This window comes from Schistocerca nitens, chromosome 1, assembly GCF_023898315.1.
Source record: "Schistocerca nitens isolate TAMUIC-IGC-003100 chromosome 1, iqSchNite1.1, whole genome shotgun sequence".
Lineage (NCBI taxonomy): Eukaryota > Metazoa > Arthropoda > Insecta > Orthoptera > Acrididae > Schistocerca > Schistocerca nitens.
Genome location: NC_064614.1, coordinates 1,178,314,266 through 1,178,321,715, shown reverse-complemented (window position 1 = coordinate 1,178,321,715; position 7,450 = coordinate 1,178,314,266). Strand labels below are relative to the sequence as shown.

The following is a 7,450-nucleotide window of genomic DNA, read 5'->3' as shown; positions in this document are numbered from 1 at the left end:
AGTGAAGGAAAACCGCCGAGTGACACTGAATGACAATGCAGCGTGTTTACAGATTAGTCATGGGTCAGCACACCACATTGTGCATGATGTGCTCCATTTAAACAAAGTGTCTGCAAGATGGGTGCCACGGCAGCTGACTCCTGAAATGAGAGAACGACGTGTTGATGCTTGTGAAAAACTTCTTCAGCGCTTTGAACGAGAAGGTGATGGCTTCCTTACAAGAATCGTTACTGGGGACGAAACCTGGGTTCACTTCTACCAACCGGAAACGAAGAGAGCGAGCAAGGAATGGCGCCATTCCTCATCACCAAAACCAAAGAAGTTTCGAACAGAACCATCAGCAGGGAAAGTTATGCTGACTCTCTTTTGGGACGATAAACGCGTCATTTTGGAGCATTACATGCCTAGAGGGACCACTGACACCAGTGCATCATACAAAGATTTGCTAAAAAATCATCTGCGGCCTGCAATCATATCAAAGCGACGTGGATTGCTGTCAGCAGGTGTCCTTTTGCAACATGACAATGCAAGGCCCCACACTGCCCGTACAACAGTTGCAACAATCACAGACCTGCATTTTGAGTGTCTTCGTCATCCACCATACTCGCCAGACCTTGCCCCAAGTGATTTCCATATGTCTGGACCACTCAAAGACGTAATGTGAGGGAAGAAGTTCCGTTCTGATGAAGAGGTACGCCACGCGGTGCATGAGTTGTTGAGCGGACTACCAAAAGAATTTTTTTCTAAAGGAATTTATGCACTTTGTAAGCGCTGGAGGACTTGCATTGAGCGTGGGGGAGATTATGTTGAAAAGTAATACAGATTTGTACCACTTCTACACAATAAATAATATTTTTAAAAAATATTTAAGGTTTTCATTTGACTCACCCTCGTACATAATTTCACAGCGAGGAAGGGGGTATATATTCTTAAAACTATTGATACAACGTGTGAACAGTTATGCCATACTTCGTCGTTCGTGAACCATCTTGTACAGTGCAACAGAAGAAGGTGCTTTTATCATGGAACATGTGGTACTTGCAAGTTAAATTTGTTAATAATGTTACCTGTCTGGAAAATGGAAATTTGTGTTACTTTCCAGTAGCTTCTGTTTCAAAATGTTTTTAATTTGTAACCTGTTTTTTAAAAAAAACTTCTGCTCTATTTGATTTCGCTTACCGGTTATGTGTGTGTAGTAGAGGAATAATGTAACAGATAGGTTTACAGTATTAACAAAATTTTCTCGATTGTCGAACACTTGTTAATACGAACATGAGCATGTTGCACCTTGGAACATATTTTCACACTTGAAAAAAAAAAAAAAAAAAAACAACTTAATTTTACGGAGTAATTATTTTAATTTCAGAACAACTACAGCACATAAAAAGTGAATGGTATCATGCCAAAATTGAATCAGAAAATATATTAAACACCTAAAAACGGAACTATGAAAAGTGTAACAAGGTAAAACGCACTCCCCTACTTTAAATCAATGTAGCACAATATTTCAGCAAAATATTACCACTGGGGTCGAATTTTTTACACCACATACGAATACGAAATTGTAAACGTCAAGATCCATCGTAAAATATAAGTCTGTGTGCAAAAATAACTACATGATAGGAATCAGAAAAATATAGCTTACTGTCTGAAGCGTAACAACTGTGTGTGTGAATTTCTAAGGGACCAAACTGCTGAGGTCATCGGTCCCTAGAATTACACACTACTTAAAGTAACTTATGCTAAGAACAACACACACACTGATGCCCGAGGGAGGGCTCGAACTTCCGACGGGACGTAAGAACTGGTTTCAGACATATCCGAATACTGATGTCTAGATACTGATAGAAAGACATGTAACAGTAGATGCAAATAATACCAAAAGACAGTAATAATACAAAACAGCCAAACATGAGTAGAAATCATCTTAGGGAAATATTGTGGAAATCATGACTATGTAATAATGTTCTACGTATTGAAATGTATTGCTGACAGTCGTAGGAATGAATAAGATTATCTGACTCTTTTGTAATTCGCGAAAACGTAATCACACAAACAATGAGTGACGCAATGTAATTTATCAGACATTACTACCGTCATGTTTCAGTGTAATATTACTCCAAATGTATTTTTATTAAATGTTCTTAAACTTTTCGTGTGTCCAAAGCTACAAAAACAAGTTAATATGTGAAAACTATACAATTCATGGTGAGCATATTATTAGGAAATGTAAGCAAATCGAACTTTCTGATAACCAAGCCACACGCATTAGCTTTGCCCATATCACGAAATTCTATTTTTAATTTTATCTCTCAATATACGGTAGGAACTCTTTTCATTAATTAGTTTAGCTGTAAATAAAGAAAGAAGTAATTGAATTGTTGTTAAGTTGAACATGTCGTAAATCGCTACGTAAACATAAAAATTACTGTTACCTTTGTAATTAAAAACTTGTACCTGTAAATTAGAATTATTTTCCATCCGAACTGTCAACTTAATGCAAAACTTTTAATTATAATTCACTTAAAATCTGTTTATAAAAATTAAACAATTGCAATATTTACTTTAAATTGTTTCGGATTTTTGTACCCATCAGGTCAATCTTTCGTCAGATTTTGAGGTGGAATCTACGTTTGTCGTCGGTCCTGACAATGTTGTAACAAACATGATTATTTAAAATGGTGCGTCTGTAAACTTGATTATTAGACTCATCACACGTAAAGTCTGCAGATCGGAAGAATTTCAGATTATTTACAAGGATCAGCTGTTGCTGCAGAGGAGAAAACAAGGAGATAATTTACACCCCTGTCTGATGAACTGTTCGCAATATTACCTGTTGTCACGAACAGCGACAAATTCTTTTACACTTCAGCAGATTTTGAAACGGCGTATCGTTTCATATCTGAATAATAATAATTTTTTAAAAGGAGCCCATGCTATAATTTTTATATTCACCAGGTAAGGTGCCCCGAAATAAATTTCAAAAAGACTAAAATGTCACTCATTCACTCCATTAATGATACTAGAGCACTCACATATTTCCTACATTGTTATGTCTCGCAATGTGACACTGAAGTTTAAATATCTTAATTCCTTATCTTCTAGTAAATTCACATTTTTATCAATGAGATGTTAGGTATTATATTAGTTGTGGATCCTAATAATGTCACAATTCCCGTACAATGATGTCAAATCAAGGCCGGAGATATGAGCTTAGGTACAGCCAATTTTGGTAAATCATTTACGGCATTGCGTCAGAGAAAGGTAACAGATACATGTGCCATCTATGAATGGTGACAGAAATGACATCTCTGACATTTATGACGGTCATACTAATTAGTAATTATCTCCAAACACATCAACGCTGCATTTGCGTAGCCAGAGGACAATGGCGACAAATCGTATCCCTCATTAAATATGGGTTTTTCCGTTACTTTTCACTTCAGCATCAGCACTCAAACAGTTTCTCGTTACATTGATTTGATCAAAGGACTCTTTATATATGATCATCTCTATTTTCTATTAATCTAGTTCTCTCGCTGTCGCTTTCTGTCCCTTTTCCTCTTTATCTTTCTTTACCCCCTCTCACTTCCTCCTGTCATCACCCCTGAGTACTTTGCGCACTTTCTCTCTCCAGTACCTTTGCCAACCCACGGATAGAAGCCATTAGGTTTGTTTTAAGTACGTATCAAAAACCATCCTTTTGTACTTCATATCGAATTCGGTGTTCCCATGCGCGGACAATTATGCATACGGGTAGATGTTGCCAGACAGTGACATATTGAACGAACACCTCCGCCACCGAGGTAGAGCATCCTGACTCGTTTAGATGACGCACAGCGCAATCGCGCCATTTCAAGGGCTTTGCGTGAACTTTTTGCTAAGGTAAGCAGTGACAATAAAATAGAATATTTTGAAAGTTGGGGCCCATTTGCTCATTATAAAGCAAATCTTTGACCATACAAGACGAGCGAGAGCAATGGCAATTCTATTCCCTGGAATCTGATCGTTGAGTTTGGCCACTGTGCACAAAGGTAAAGCTGTCACTGTGAAAACAACAAGCGTAGGTGTGCACCAGGTTTTATTTGTTATTAGTGGATCGTCTTATCATTGAAAAGTTGTGGGGCAATGTAAGGAATCTTGGAATCTACACCGTTCAATCACATTAATGTGATCACCTGTCAAAACCCTTAATAACCACCTTTTGCAGCTTGAGAGGTGCAGCAAGAGAGTAATGAGGCCTTGTGTGTTGCTAATTTTTCTGACCTTCTCCAAAATCGATTTATAACAGTTTTTTCATTCTTTTGTAAATAGTGCCTATCCGTATGTTGTAGCCATGACTTTAAATTGACGGTTCGGTAATATTCGAGTCCATCAGTACCTGCCATCTTTGCAACAGAAATTATTACATTCTTCCTGAAGGCTGCAGGTACTTCGCTTTTCTAATCTATCTTGTAGACAAGGAGGAATGGTTTTGCCACTTCTGGTTCTCCCAGGGATATCAGAACTTCTGAGGAAATTCTGTCTACTACAGAGGTTTTATCTCTTCGTTTGCCTAATGGAGGGCGCCGAAATACGTTTTCCATAGTTCTGGTGGACATGCTGAACTAACTCCTCCGCGCACGCGCGCGCGCGCGCGCACACACACACACACAAACAACAACAACAACAACAACAACAACAATCGTTGCCCACGATCACATTATTGTTTCGCTGGGTTCCATTTCGATTTTGTTTCCTCGGATTTCCCTTGCTGTCACACCCAAACCCATGTACAAGAATTTTTCTGCGCTTATCAGACATGTAAGTACTCTCTCAGTCTCGTTCTTGTCACTCTCAGCTTGCCAGGAATAGATGTCAATGATGCGCGACTCAATGCCTAAACGAAACTCGATATAGCAGTCGACAAATGAAGAAGCTTGGAGACGCCATTTTAGATTTCTCGTATTTGACAGTGTTTGTATTGTAAGTTATGTGTTGTGACAGTTTGCCGTTTTAAGGCAATAGCGTACTGAATATTAATCGCAATAATGTCACTCTTTGTACGATTTGTTGTAATTGGATGTCGGTTAATGAAACATCAGTGGCAAAAGCCTTCAGATGATCCAAGATGAATGATATTAGTGGTAAGAGTTGCACATATTTACTGTGGTCACGTTGTTGGAAACACGAAGGAAGTGGGTTCGCGTCCTGCTTCATGCTAAGCTTTCTTCTTCACTTTTGCGTTTCCAACAGATTCTGGGACTTTCTTTTTATCTCTGGCAACATCAATACACATCCCATAACACTTACTGTCGAGGGCGTATTGGTGGGGGTTACACTGTACGTCCACACTAAATGAAGTTTAAAAAAAGCAAATTCGTTAATTGTTGCTGATGTATGCAACAAACTTACCTTTTATAGAGATACTGATGTGTAAGCAGTGTGCAGAACTTGAAAATATCTCTTAGCAATATCAGGCCACTTTCAACATGGGTCTACTTTATGCCCAATATAAAAAGGAATGTAAAAAATGGAAATTTCGTTAATTGTTAACTTTTACCCACAACATACCTTTTAAAGAGACATCAATGTATAAGTAAGGCCCTGAATCTCAAAATATGGCAACGGCCTTGCCGCAGTGGATACACCGGTTCCCGTGAGATCACCGAAGATAAGCGCTGTCGGGCGTGGTCGGCACCTGGATGGGTAACCATCCAGCCGCCATGTGCTGTTGCCATTTTTCGGGGTGCACTCAGCCTCGTGATGCCAATTGAGGAGCTACTCGACCGAATAGTAGCGGCTCCGGTCAAACAAAACCATCATAACGACCAGGAGTGCGGTGTGCTGACCACACGCCACTCCTATCCGCATCCTCAACTGAGGATGATACGGTTGTCGGATGGTCCCGATGGGCCACTTGTGGCCTGAAGACGGAGTGCTTTTGAATCTCAAAATATTGAATATGACATTCATTGGGGAAATTGACGTACTACGAAGCGTTACGTTTAAGCACAAAAATTAAAATATTTATGAAATGTGATAGAAGAATTCATTAAAAACAAGAAATATTTTTTTCGGTATGGTTTTTGTAACACAGCCAGCCGGTTGCAAGAGAATTTGACTTGACCTTGTTTTGACACCCACTGTGGGTATCTTCATTAGATAAACCAAAAAATTACCTAGAAAAGATTGCAAAACCATTAATGTAGAGGAAAACCACGAATACAATATTATTATACCGAACAAATTTATGATGTGACTATGCCCACATGTAGTGACAGATGAAAACAGATTTACAACAAAATACTTAGCTGGTATTCTTTCAGACATTTTCATGAATTCCTTAGAAGAAAAATGTTTCACAAAATTTTAGTTGGCACTACAGGTTTTCTTTCATACTCCATACATGTGAATGATATTTTGATTATTTGCAGATGGTCTAATATGCATTAATCACCTCTGAAAAATCTGTAACGAGTTTCACGAAAAAATTAATTATTTAGACTTAACATTGACAAAAGTTTATATTCTTTCAATATTTTTCAGAAAAATCAAATAGCAGCCTACTATACTGTTGGAGCCACCTTCATGCTCACAACAAAAAGTCTTTTTTCGTCCTGCCATCCATAGAAGTGCTTCCAGACCTTTATCTGACGAAAACCTCGATGCTTGATTGAAACTATATTGGTCACTAATGGATACAAACCAACCATAGTCGACAATATTTTCAAAAATAAAACCAATAGTAATATCACCACTCTAAGCGCTTCTCCTAATAATGAACGTAATGAAAAGAAAAGAAAAATTCTATACCATCTTTAGGGCCCGTATCTTATAGGATTCTGCGTTTCCTCCACAACAAATAGGACTGCAAAGTAGCATTTTCCACTAACAACAGTTTGAAAAATAACTTATTCTTAAGTGGAAACCAGCATATTCTCCCTTACAAAACTCAGGTGTCTATAAAATTAGCTCTGGCACATATCCAGCCTATTACATAGCACAGGCATGATGAGCAATTGATGTTAGAGTTAGAAAACATCTCTTAGTAAAACAGGTACACGCCGGCCGGTGTGGCCGAGCGGTTCTAGGCGCTTCAGTCTGGAACCGCGAGACCACTGCGGTCGCAGGCTCGAATCCTGCCTCGGGCATGGATGTGTGTGATGTCCTTAGGTTAGTTAGGTTTAAGTAGTTGTAAGTTCTAGGGGACTGATGACCTCAGAAGTTAAGTCCCATAGTGCTCAGAGCCATTTTTGAAAAAAAGGTACAAATATATATAACTCATCCTTTGCCGATCATTTATTAATTACAGGTCGTAAGCCTAAAGAAGTTTGTGACATCAGTACCTTACCCACAGAAAAGAAAGGCTTCAGACTTCATATTCTTAGAAAATTAAAAATTTTCAAATGCCTTTCTGTTAGTTGTGGTTTCGCTGTGAATGAACGGTTGCAACTATTTAATAAAAATT

The 7,450-nt window shown here is 38.4% G+C and overlaps 1 pseudogene; it reads left to right on the top strand.

Annotated features, from left to right (window-relative positions):
• Nucleotides 1-5,602: 5,602 nt before the first annotated feature.
• Nucleotides 5,603-5,719, top strand: LOC126209407 (5S ribosomal RNA; annotated as a pseudogene).
• The last annotated feature ends 1,731 nt before the right edge of the window (nucleotides 5,720-7,450 follow it).